Genomic DNA, 13,749 nt, shown 5'->3' on the forward strand with positions numbered 1-13,749 from the left:
CAGAGAACAAATTGCAGCATGTTTACACAAACTTGTCCAGAGTAATACCAGATAGAGGGGTAGAGAAATCAGGATTTGAATAAACAAGGGTAAATTGTGCATATTCCACAAGAACATTAAACCAACATTTGCCCCTTTAAGTCCAATAAAAGTCTCCCTTTCTTTCAATACAATAATAATTACAAAACAGTTATGAAAACTATTAAGTAAGATTTACATGTGCAATGTCCAGCCATGTCCATTTGGCAACTTAGGAGAAAGTATTTGATGATCTATCCTATTTTGACAAGTTTAGAGTTCTAATTAGAGTACCTAAATTAACTTTTATCCTTATTGAAAATAAGGTATTACCTATATGAAAATTATGTATATGAAAATATTTTTTTAAATTCTAAACAACTTAAGCTTAATTGTGGAAATATATTTATTTGGTCTTCAACCTCACCAGAGACTTGAGAAGGAATAAAATTAGTTACTGAAGTAAATAGGAGATGCATGTTAGCAGCTTCCAAAAAAAAAAAAAAAAAAAAAAATCAACAGAGACAGATTGCTGCCTGAATAATCACCCAGAACTCTCTATAATGTTGGGACATCATTTTTAGCCTTCTGACTCAGTATATTTGACAGACATATATATGAAGCAGGAACTATTTATGACTTGCTTACCCTGTATTGGCAGAGTTCTGCAGTCGATTTGTCCTGCATCTAAGCTTGCCAATTTTTGGTAGAAGTTTGTCTGTAGTGAAAGGAGGGCATTTTATTTTTGCCCAGGGGGCTCGTTTGCCACATTTGAAGCCATCTCCATATAAAGGTTCTTTGATGCTCATCATCTTCATTGAGGTAAGCCCCCTTTGCAAGGAGATTAGCTGTCTCGTTGTCAAAGAATCTTTAAAATAATAAAGACATCTTTTAATTAAAATTTTATTTTTTATTAATTACAGTTTATACACTTTGTATCCCAGCTGTAGCCTCATCCCTCACCCCCTCCCAATCCTGATCTCCCTCCCTCTTCTAATCCCATGACCCTTCCCAAGTCCACTGATAGGGGAGGTCTTCCTCCCCTTCCATCTGATGCTAGCTTATCAAGTCTCATCAGGACTGGTTGCATTGTCCTTCTCTGTGGCCTGGCAAGGCTTTTCCCCCCTCCCAGGGGTGGTCAAAGAGCCCACCACTGAGTTCCTTTCAGAGACAGTCCCTGTTCCCTCTATTAGGGAACCCACTTGGATACTGAGCTGCCATGGAGTACATCTGAGCAAGGTTCTAGGTTTTATCCATGAATGGTCCTTGGTTGGAATATCAATCTCAGAAAAGACCCCTGGGCCTAAACATTTTTGTTCTGTTGCTCTCCTTGTAGAGTTCCTGTCCTTTCCAGATCCCACTATCTCCACCTTCTTTCATAGGATTCCCTGCAGTCTGCCCAAAGTTGGTTCAGTGTCTCATCATCTGCTTTGATACACTGCTTGGGAGAGTCAATATAGACATTTTTAAGTGCTGTAATCTGTAGGTCTCTGAAGTTTTTGAAGACTTACCTATCTTTATGTACGTGATCTGTCTTCAAAATATTATCTGTCTGTTAAATCTAGGATGTATACTCGTGTGATAAATTAGACTAGTGTCTGACATGACCATGAATTTATTGACTAGCAATTAACTTACATTACCCTAATACCCTAAACAGTTTGTAATAGTAGTTTAAAAGTATTGGAAGTAAACTTGAATTTGTATCAATATACTAAAATTTACCAATGTACTAAAAATAGACTTATTTTTGCATCAATATGCAAAATCCTATATTAGAGTTAAAAATAACCTTATTTGAGAATAACAAATAGACTTGAGTATATTCAATAATATACTTTTTGTCTTATTACTCCTATAAGATATTCCTGTATTTCCCTTTCTTTCTTCTGAAGCCCTTTTCTCCTTATCTAAGAAAAAAAGAGAAAAGAAAAAGGGAAAGAAAGAAATCCCTGAATCTAACCTTGTTTTGTCTCTGAATAAGACCATTAATAATTTATAACCATTTCACAATAACAATAAACATTCATAACAACAGAAAACAACCAAAAACCTACCCAAATCCCTTAAAGGAAATTGGATATCCTTCGCATGAATTGGAATGATCATAACCAATCAGAATGTTGCAGAACTGTGCTTGTTAGAACCATCGACCTTGATCTCTCCTCACGGGGAGCAGTAGTTTGCCCTAACAGACATGGAGTGACCCACATCAATACCGACATGGGAGAAAACTTGGTGAACCACCTGGTGCCTTCCCTGCAGATCTGAGACCCTTTCATAGTCCCTGCCTTATGTACATATATCCAAAGTTTGCCAATACTCAGCAGGTGCTGGACCTTCTTTTCAAACGGTGAGTCCCCAACTCCAAGCCCAGAGTTCTCAGATCCTCTTGCTGGTTCTGGGAAGAACTCTGTCTACTTACTGTTTAAAGAATTGTCATGATCCAGCAGCATAAAGTCAGAAAATTCTTCCCCCAGGATTGGTCCAAGGGTGTCGGCTGTCCAGAGCTGAGACCCTCATGGATGTACCTTGAAGAACACCCAGTACTCTGAGGCCTTGATGAAAGCACTTTTTTCCTTTGTACAGGAGGCTCTGGAACTATTGGGAGTACCAAATAGAACTGTGTCCAGAGTAAAGACAGTGAAAGGTAACCCAAGGGACCCTGTGACCATCAAGATGTCTGGATAGACCTATTTGTGTTCACACATTGTAGAGATATATTGAAAGCACCTACTGCATGCAAGTGAACTAATAATCCTAAGAGCAGAAAGACCTTGAAGGCTTTGAACTCCATTTCTCTACAGGAATCATCTTGCCCCTAGATGTTTTTTAAGTGGGAGGCCTAGGATTTTACAGGTGACATCCTTTCTGGTCTCTACTAGGTATGACAACTTTCAACCTTACTGTGAAGTTGAAGAAGTAAATAACATCACCTGCACCTTCCTGGACACTTAGATGGACAAAAACCCTGACTTTTCAACAGAGACTATGAAAGCAGGGCCTGGGCAGATATCATGCAGACACTTAGAGATCACAGATACCAACATACACTACTATATCCAGCAAAATTTTCAATCAGCATAGATGTATAAAACAAAATACTCTGTGACATAACTAAATTTAAATATATATATGCACGTAACAATCCAGACCTACAGAAGATGCTAGAAGGAAAACTTCAACCCAATGAGATCAAGTACACCCAAAAAAATGCAGGATAAAGACACCATCACATCAAAAAAAAGCAAAAGAAAACAAGCACACAAACACAAAAGCATCACCAACTTCACAATATAAGGAACTAACAATCATCGGTCATTAATATCTATTAACATCAACTCTCCAATAAAAAGACACAGAAGAACAGTTTGGTTGCAGAAGCAGAATCTAACCTGCTGCTGCATTCAAAAACATACCTCTGCAACAAAGATAGACACTACTTCAGAGTAAAGGGCTGGAAAAAGGTTTTCCAAGCAAATGGACACAAGAAGCAAGCTGGAGGAGCCATTCTATTATCTAACAAAATAGATTTTAACAAAAAATAATCAAAAAAGATGGAGAAGGACATTTTATTCTCATCAAAGGAAAAAAAAAAACACAAGGAGGACATCACAATCCTGAACATCTATGCACCAAACACAAGGGTTCCTAAACTTGTCAAAGAAACATTATTAAAGCTTAAATCATACATTCATCCCAAACCTTTATAGTGGAAGACTTCAACACCTCATTCTCACCACAGGACAGATCATTGAGACACAAGCTAAACAGAGAAATAATGACACTTAACAGAGTTCTTAAATCAAATGGACCAAATAGATGTCTATAGAACCCCTCATCCAAACACAAAAGATTATATACCACCTTCTCAGCACTAAAGGAACATCCTCCAAAATTGACTTTATTATCAGGCACAAAGCAAGCATCAACAGATACAAAAAGAATGAAATAATCCCTTGTGTCATATTAGGACCACCATGGTCTAAAACTCAACTTCAACAATAACAGAAATAACAAAAATACAGACACATGGAAACTGAACAACTCTAACACAATGACAACTGGGACAAGGAGGAAATAAAGAAAGAAAATAAAGGCCTCCTAAAATTCAATGAAAATGAAGGTACGAATTACCCTAACTTATGAGACACAATGAAAGCAGTGCTAAGAGGAAAGTTCATAGCACTAAAGTGCCTTCATAAAGAAATTTGAGGCATCTCATAAAGGCAACTTAATAGCACACTTGAAAGCACTAGAAAAAAGAAAAGGAGCAGACATATCCAAGGGGAGCAGGCACATAGAAAGAATCAAACTCAGAGCTGAAATCAATACATTAGAAACAAAGAGAGCAATTCAAATAATCAAGGAAACCAAAGAGTTGGTTCTTTGAAAAAATCAATAAGATAGACAAACCCTTAGCCAAATTAAATAAAAGGCAGAGGGACACTGTCCAAATCAACAAAATCAGAAATGAAAAGGGGGACATAACAACAGACACTGAGGAAACCCAAAGAATCAGTAAGTCCTACTTCAAAAGCCTATATGCAACAAAATTTGAAGATGTAAATGAAATGGACAATTTTCTTGATAAATTTTATTTATCAAAACTGAACCAAGCTCAGATAAATAAATTAAATAGTCCTATATCCCCTAAGGAAATAGAATCTCCCATCAAAAAAAAAAAAAAAAAAAAGCAGGACCAGATGGTTTCAGCCCAAAATACTACCAGACCTTTCAAAGAAGAGCTAACACCAATACTCTTCAAGCTATTCCATGAAATAGAAACAAAGAGGACATTACCTACTTCATTCTATAAGGCCATAGTCTCATTGCTACCTAAACAGCACAAGGACACAACAAAGAAAGAGAACTTAAGACCAATCTAGCTTATGAACATTGAAGCAGAAATACTCAATAAAATGCTCACAAACCAAATCCAAGAACTCATTAAAAATATCTACTAAGACCAAGTATGCTTCATCCCAAGCATGCAAGGGTGGTTCAAAATTCAAAAATCTATCAATGTGATCCACCAGAAATAAACCCACTAACCTATGAACACTTAATTTTTTACAAAGACGTCAAAACCATACAATGGAAAGAAGATAGAATCTTCAACAAATGGTGCTTGTCTAACTGTATATCTACATGTAGAAAAATGCAAGTAGACCCATATTTATCACCCTGCACAAAACTAAAGTCCAAGTGGATCAGAGACCTCAACATAATATAAGACACACTATATCTTTTAGAAGAAAAAGTAGAGAAAAGCCTTGACCTCATTGGCACACGAGACAACTTCCTGAACAGAACATCAACAGCATGGGCTCTAAGATCAACAATCAATAAGTGGGACCTCATGAAACTGAAAAGCTTCTGTAAAGCAAAAGATACTGTTGTCAGAACAAAATGACAGCCTACAGACTGGAAAAAGATCTTCACCAACCCTGTATCTGACTGAGGGCTAATATCCAGAATACATAAAGAACTGAAGAGGTTAAACACCAACAAAACAAGTAATCCAATTAAAAAATGGGGTACAGAGTTAAAAGGGAATTCTCAACAGATGAATTTCTGAAAGGCAGAGAAAGTCTTACCGAAACGGTCAGCTTCCTTAGCAATCAGGGAAATGCAAATTCAAAGGACCCTGAGATTCCACCTTACACCCATCAGAATGGCTAAGAACAAAACTCAGGGGATTCTGGAGAGGTTGTGGAGAAAGGGGAACCCTCCTCCATTGCTGGTGGGAATGTAATCTTGTACAACCACCCTGAAAATCAATCTGATGCTTTCTCAGAAAATTAGGAATATTGTTATCTCAAGATCCAGCCCTACTACTCCAGGGCATATACCCCAAAAGATGCCCGACCATTCAATAAGGACATTTGCTCAACTATGCTCATAGCAGTTTTGTATTTGTAATAGCCTGAATCTAGAAACAACCTAGATGTCCCTAAACCGAGGAATGGATACTGAAAGTGTGGTACATTTACAGAATGGAATACTACTTAACAATTGAAAACAAGGAAATCATGAAATTTGCAGGCAAATGGTGAGAACTAAAAAAGATCATTCTGAATTAGCCAAACCAGAAGAAGACACAAATGGTATATATTCACTTTATACGTGGCTAGTAGCCATATAATATAGTATAAGCATACTAAAATCTATAGTTTTGAAGAAGCTAAATAAAAGGAGGACCCTAGGGAAGAGGCTGAAACCTCACTCAAAAGGGCAAACAGGATAGACACCAGAAGTAGAAGACAAGGAACAGGACAGGACCCTTCCACAAAGGACCTCTGAAAATCTCTACCCACTAGGGTATTGAAGGAGATACTAAGACTCATAGGCAAACTTTGGGCAGAATGCAGGCAACCTTATAGGGAGATAGAAAGACTTGGAGGGGACAGGAACTCCACATGGAGAACAACACAGCCAAAATACCTTGGCCCAGGGTGTCCTGCAGCGACTGATTCTCCAACTAAGGACCATGCATGGAGAGGACCCACCCTGTTCAAAGGAAACCCATAGGCTGCTCAGTTTCCAAATGGGTTCTCTAGTAAGGGAGCAGGGGCTGTCTGTGACATGAATTCAATGGTTGGCTCTCCGTGTGTGTGTGTGTGTGTGTGTGTGTGTGTGTGTGTGTTGGGGGGGTGTCACAGCCTTGCTAGGACACAGAGGAATATGATGCAGCTAACCCGTTTGAGGCCTTATAGGCTAGGGTCAGATAGAAGGGGAAGTGGTCCTCCCCTTTCAAGAGACATAGTCCTCTAGGGGACTATGGGCATAAGGGGAGAAGAGGGAGGATGCTGAAGCACAGATGCAAAGTGAACAAATTTTAATAAATAAATAAATAAAAATTTCCGACTACCAAAACTTCCAAATAAAAATTCAAATGTAGTAAAATTAAAAATAATTGAAAATGGAAAAATCAACTATAAGGTTTGATTCATATTTTCATTTGTAGAAAATTATACTTGACTTTCTAAGGAAAACATATTGCCAATGTGTTCAAATGTAGAGCTTATAGAAAAGTAAAATGTGTAAAAAAAATAATACAGAGGATGGGGTGAATTAGAAATAATTTCTTTGAAGCTTCATATACTAAAAGCTATGGAGAATGCTTTGGGTTTGAATGTAAGTTCAGATTAATTAAGTTGTATCATGAAAACTTTGGAGAAATTATTTTTAATAGTATAAATCAGTCAACAGAGGAAATGAAAATCTCTAACAGAAACTAGTCAGAAAAATAAAAAACTTGATGGAACAAGTGGAAAACAGTACCCTAAAGTGTATATATTAGTTCAATCATAGTCATCATCATATAATTAGTAAATATGAATTATTCATGACATTGAGATTGTCATATTAGATAATATAATACCCTGCCAGCAATGTCTACAACAAAATTCTAGTTTAAATTACAAAAATATCAATATGTAGTTCAATATTTAAAAAGCAAAAATGCATATCATATAAGCCAAAAGAAAGACAAAGTTTTTATATAATCACTCACTACATGAGAACTTTCAATGAAACTGGACCAGTTTGTATGCTATACTATATAGATAAATATTATAAATATACATTTCTTACATACTGTGTAAATACAAACACAGTACATATACTGTGAAGTCCCTCGAACTGACAATGACTCATAGGAACCAGAGTACCAAAAGCCCAGGACCATTTATGAGAACCCTCCATTTGAAGGGTTGTGCAACATGTCTAAGTGACTCCCAAAATAACATGGATCATCAATATAGTCCTGAGTTCCTTATCAGCGATTGAAGGAGCTATCCTTTTAATGAAAACATCACACACTGAGGACCCATGACTCAGATTGTTCAAACTGGACCTGATCTGAAAGCTTCTTTCCTACAGCCAGGCTTCCATGGTTCCAGAAAATATTATGAAAGGTGACAAGGGAGGGAGGCAATTAAACAGTCCATCCCAATTGTAACACCTATGAACCAAGACAATGGTCAGCAAGGCAAAACAAAAATCTGTAAAGGTTTGATATGTGGTACTCACATATTGGTGACAACCAACAGATATCTAATTGGATTTCAGGCCCATTCAGTGGGATAGAAATCATGCTAGGTACTGGAGACCAAGTCATCTTCCCAGAGCTACTAAAACTATGGGACTTAGAAAAAAACCTACTTCCACCACTTTGCTAAAACAGCTTAATTCCTTACTTATTTTGAATTTAGATCCTTGCACTCACAGATAAGTGAAGCTACCATCCTCCCTCAAAGCAGCTTCTTTTTACAGTAAGTAGAGATCATCTCAGAAAATCACAATTAGACATAATACAGAGATCAATGGATTGAGGGGAACCCTCACCTAACATTTACACCTATACCACAGCTCCTGTATCTATGGCTCAGGGAGCAACTAGCAAGAGGGGTAGGAAAGATTGTAAGAACCAGAATAGTAGGAACTCTACTGTGAAACAGTCCCTCCTAGAAATGGCTGCATTAACAAGACTGGAGCAATATCAATATAAATGGAGATTTTACTGTGGAAAGAGGAAATTTTCATAGGGTCCCATCCACGGGCAACTATTAAGCGCTGGGAGGAGAATTTGGTCTTTCCTAAGGATTAACCCCCTTATTTGTTGTGCAATGAGTTTTCAGTCTTTCAATCATGTACATATAAAAAAAGACACAGTAGGATATGTGTGCTGTACACATGAACATGCATGTATAAGTACATGGGCATACCACATGTAAGTAAAAGAAAAGAAGAAAAGAAAAGAAAAAGAGGTTACCAGCTTAACAGTATGGTGGCATAGGAGGGATCCAAAACAGGGTAAGATTTGATGGAGTAAGGGGATGAGGAGGTAATGTAATTTTAATTTCAATTAAAAACACATTTTTAAAAACTTCCTGTACATGAGCCCTTGCAGCATAAATTATGTCTTAATAAAAGCAATTTTTAAATCCTATTGCTTAACCAAGTACTAACCATGTTAGCATCGTAACAACAGTGTTGTTTACATATTTGTGGTAACACTGGGTACAAAAAATTTTATTTTGCTACTATATGAAGTTCAGGGAGTAGAACACTGTGCCATCAGTATGCACTGTTTGATAAATAGAGTAAATGGTCATGTTACTGGTTTATGTTTGTGCTGTGCTACACCTTTCATATAACTGTATTCTCCTAATGAAAACTATTGATATGAAACAATGATCTGTTATGCCAGCATTGGGCTCATATGTCTCATGTTTACAGGTGTCTTAACTCCACCAAGAAGGCACAACGAGAGACAAACTTTTGCTTGAAAGATGATGAAATCTCTTGTTTTACTGCTGACATATCCCATTTTCATGCAACATATGACATTAATTTCACAAAATAAATGTTTAAACATGAAGTGTTTTTACAGACAAAGATGAAAATTAATTAGTTATAAAACTCAGTTTTATTAGAAGGCAGATTAACCCTACATGTAGCAGACATTAAAGCTACAGGTATGCCTCAGTAGCCGCAGAAGATGGCAGAACCCCTAAAAATCCATGATGTGGACGCTCAAGGCTCTGACGTCAAACCCTGCCATATCTGCAAATGTGCACTTACCACTGGGTCACTTAGAATCCCCAGCACAGTATAACTGCTCTCTAAATAGCTGGCCTGCTGGATTGTGAAGAGAACGATGACAAGAAAATGAGTGCATGTCCAAGTAGGACAATTGTTTAAATATTACCCTTTGGATCTACAGATACAGAACACATAGTTCAAGAGAACCTGTGTATCTGAAAATACACTAGTCTTAGATAGGAAAATCTAAGACTAGAGCTAGAGACTTATACTGCACTATTTCACTAAGAAGACAAAGAGATGGAGAATTAGTGTGTCTCAAAGTCGTAAGATGGAATGTAGACTTTGGCAAATGAGTCCCAATGTATCATAAACATATGGCTTAACCTCACTACAGAAGGTAAGGAGAAAAATAACTGGCCTTTCAGAAGCACTGATTATTTTAACTAGACAATCAGAAACCTGGGGAAGGAGAGAAACACAGCTTCTGGTATGCAAAAATGTTCCTCAAAGAAGTGCAGGTTATTTGTTTTGAAACTATTTCATACATATATTAGATATTCACAAAATAATTTATGGTTAGACCAGAAAGTCAGAATTTTTTCTTTCAAAAGCAACATTATTAATAGGCAAGGAACAATGTAAAATGAACCTCTAATGACATGCTGGTAGAGTATCTCAATATAAACATATTTTTAAGGTATATATAGCTGCATCAATATGGATATGTGATATCCCAAGGGAGAGATTGAGATCACTCAATCTATATCTCCAAACATGTTCTGGAACTCTCACAGTATTGAAGATTTAAGAACTAGATCAGAAAAACTATAATTATGGATAGTATTTGATACCAGAATGCAAGGAAATGTCTTTAAAATGAGACCCTGTCACAAAGGGAAATGTTTTTAGTGCCAGAAAACAATTTGAGTCTTTAAATGACCAAAGGAAAAAATGATAACTTTGAGTAATATCCACCAAAACAAAGTATCTTTCAGTCTATTATTTAAACACTGTCTTAGTTAAGGTTCTATTGCTCTGAAGAGACATGATGACCAAAACCAATCTTATAAAAGCATTTAATTGATGGCTTGCTTACAGTTTCAGTGTCAGTCCATTATCATCATGGCAAGAAGCATGACAGCCAGCATGGCTCAGGAATAACAGCTGAGAACTATGAGCTCTCACATGTGAGGCTGTGACTTTGGCCAGCTGAGAACATCCGTGGGTGGACTTTGAGGAGATGACATACATAGAGGCCCATGCAGAGTGAGACATTGCTTTTGGATTGGCATCACGGTACTGATCTTTGTGCTTGACACTTGACTCTGCAGAGAGAAATGTTCCAGAGAGCTTCTCTGGGCAATCCAACTGAATCTTGCGACTTTCACTGACTTTGTGTTGCCTCTTAGTGATGGCTTTTGAACTGGACTGCTGGTATCCTGACTACTGAGTCTGGTAATTCCCTAAAATCCCATTAACCTTTGTCAGCAGGAAGTAGATAAAAGAGGTCTACAGCCCTTTTCCATACCAATCTCCTACCTAAGTTTGTGGCAGGTTGGAAGGGAGGTAAAGGTGCTTAAGAACCCTAAATAAAGTAGGTTTGGTGAAAAATGTAAGCCTAAGTGTCTTTTGAAAACCTCAAAGCCTACCTCCAGTGACATATTTCCTCTAACAAAGCTACACCTACTCAACAAAGCGAGACCTCCTAATTTTTCTCAAATTGCTCCTAGTGACCATTCAATTCTAAGAGACTATCAGGGCCATTCTCATTCAAACCTTGACATTACACTCCCTGGCCCCATAGGCTTATAGCCATATTATAATGCAAACATGTATTCAGTCCAACTTCAAAAGTCCTTATAGTCTTTCAGTCTAAATGCTATTTTAAATCCAAAGCTCAAAGTTTCTTCTGAGACTAATGCAGTTTCTTAACTGTATCATCCATGTAAAACCAGAACAAAAAAGCACATCACATATTTCCAACATACAATGGCATAAAGTATACATTACTATTACCATTACAAAAGGGAGAGTAGGGAGGAAATATTGCACCAAAGCAAATCCAAAACCAGCATGACAAACTTCACATTCTTCAGGTCTATGTCTGATGCCAATGTGTTCTTTAGATCTGCAACTCCTTTCAGCTTTGTTGACTGAAAGATATTTCTCTCTCTTGGGCTGGTTCCACACCTGGTTTGCAGTTTTCCTTGGTAGGTATCCCTTGACACTGACATCTCCACCGCATTTTGCATTTTGGCGATTTCCAGGTAACCCAAGCTTCACCTTCACAGCTTCATGAAATGGCTTCCCGGAGCTTCTCTGCAGGGCTTTCCTTGACACACACAAGACCTCAATGACCTTCCTTAGACATGAGGGAGATTTCACAACCCCTTTTCTGAATCCTGTACTCTAAAGCCAAAACCGCATGGCTGAAGCTACCAACTTCTGCTGTTTGATAGGGCTGGAATGTGGAGTCTCTTTCATTACTTTTGCATCGCCTTTCTTTTGTTGATGGTTTTCTTCCCTGCTTAAGCTTTTCTTCGATTCCTGTATATAAGCTGGAAGCTTAGCTGGGTGGGGTCTTGCCCTGAGGTCACCACTTCCTTTATTCCACTTAACATCCAGCTTTGCTTTAAACTTTTATTTCCTTTAGCACTCAAGCTTCTTTATACTTTCTGGTGCTCTTTTTTTCCTCAAACTGTGCATTTTGTACTTCTCTGTGTCCAGCTTGCTCCTTTTCATTGTAGTTCTGAATTAGAGTGATTACTAATAACAACAAGACACCAGTTAATACTAGACTGTCTTGAAATCCTCTCTGTTAAAACCATTAATCCAAAGCTCTTTGAGTTAACCTCAGGTAGATTTTTAGGACAAAGGTAAAAAGCAACATATTCTTTGCCAAACTGTCACAGGAATGGTCTCCATGCTATTTATTAATATTCTTCCCCTGTGAAACTTCTTGAACCAGGCCATCATAATGTACATTACACTCAGTACCACTGTCTTCCATATCTGTTAAGACCCCTTTACAGTTTTGAACTGCTTTCCTAATCTAAAGTCCCCAACATTAACTTTCTACCATAAACCTGTTATATCAATAACTTGCCTATATCAATAGCTTGCTAACCGGTATAACATTTTCCTTAGTCACTATTCTATTGATGTGAAGAGATACAATGGCCAAGACAAATTTTATAGAAGAATGCATTTAACTGGGGGGCTTGCAAACACTTTTACTGATTAAGTAAAAAGTGGGGCAAAAAATGGAAATTTTTATTCAGGAAGAATTACAGTGACTAAAATAGATAAATGAATGATAAAGAACACTACGGCTCGAACATCAGAGGAACAATTGATGTGCATACTATTTGCTAATAATATATGAAATACTAAAGGGACTTAGACACCAACCTGTGCATCTCTGTCCAGGCATTCAGTCGTCAGGAAAGTGGTTTTAGGAGATCTCCGATTTCTTTGCTGGACTTCCCACTCCTCCCAAATGAATTCTAGGTGATGAGTCACATCTAACAGAATCAGGATAGGGAAAAAAAAAAAAACCTTTCACTTTAAAATGAGAATCAAAGCAGGCATGACCTTTACGCAGTGATCAAGGTTATCATCATCTGTCACATTGACATTATCCTCTGATCATAATGTCACCCTAAAATGCCATCAGCACTTTGGTGCTCATCCCCAAAATGTATAGTAAGTCTAGGCACAACAACAACCATAAAAAAGAGGTTTTATAACCTACCTGACCAAACAGATCTTGAAGGTGTCAAGTTCATCAGGACAAGAAATAACTAAGGGATCATATTTAAAATAAGGATTGATGACAACTGAATTTAATGTACTGTGTAGAAAAATAGACATGAATGGAGTCTACAGTTCAGCTATTGACATTATCCTTGTATCAGTTTCTTAGCTATAAGTCCTGTAGACTGGCTCTGAGATGCTATGAAGAATAGTGCCTGGTATTCAGAAAGAAACTTAGCTAATACTCTACAAGAGACTATGTGATAATGACTAGGCTAAGTTGGTACAGTTTTGCTCTACTTTCTTTCTTTCTTATCTATTTATTCTTCCTTATCTATTTATTTATCTTCTTTCTTTCTTTCTTTCTTTCTTTCTTTCTTTCTTTCTTTCTTTCTTTCTTTCTTTCTTTCTTTCTTTCTT

The sequence above is a fragment of the Psammomys obesus genome, unplaced genomic scaffold, assembly GCF_907164565.1.
Source record: "Psammomys obesus unplaced genomic scaffold, mPsaObe1.curated_primary_1811, whole genome shotgun sequence".
NCBI lineage: Eukaryota > Metazoa > Chordata > Mammalia > Rodentia > Muridae > Psammomys > Psammomys obesus.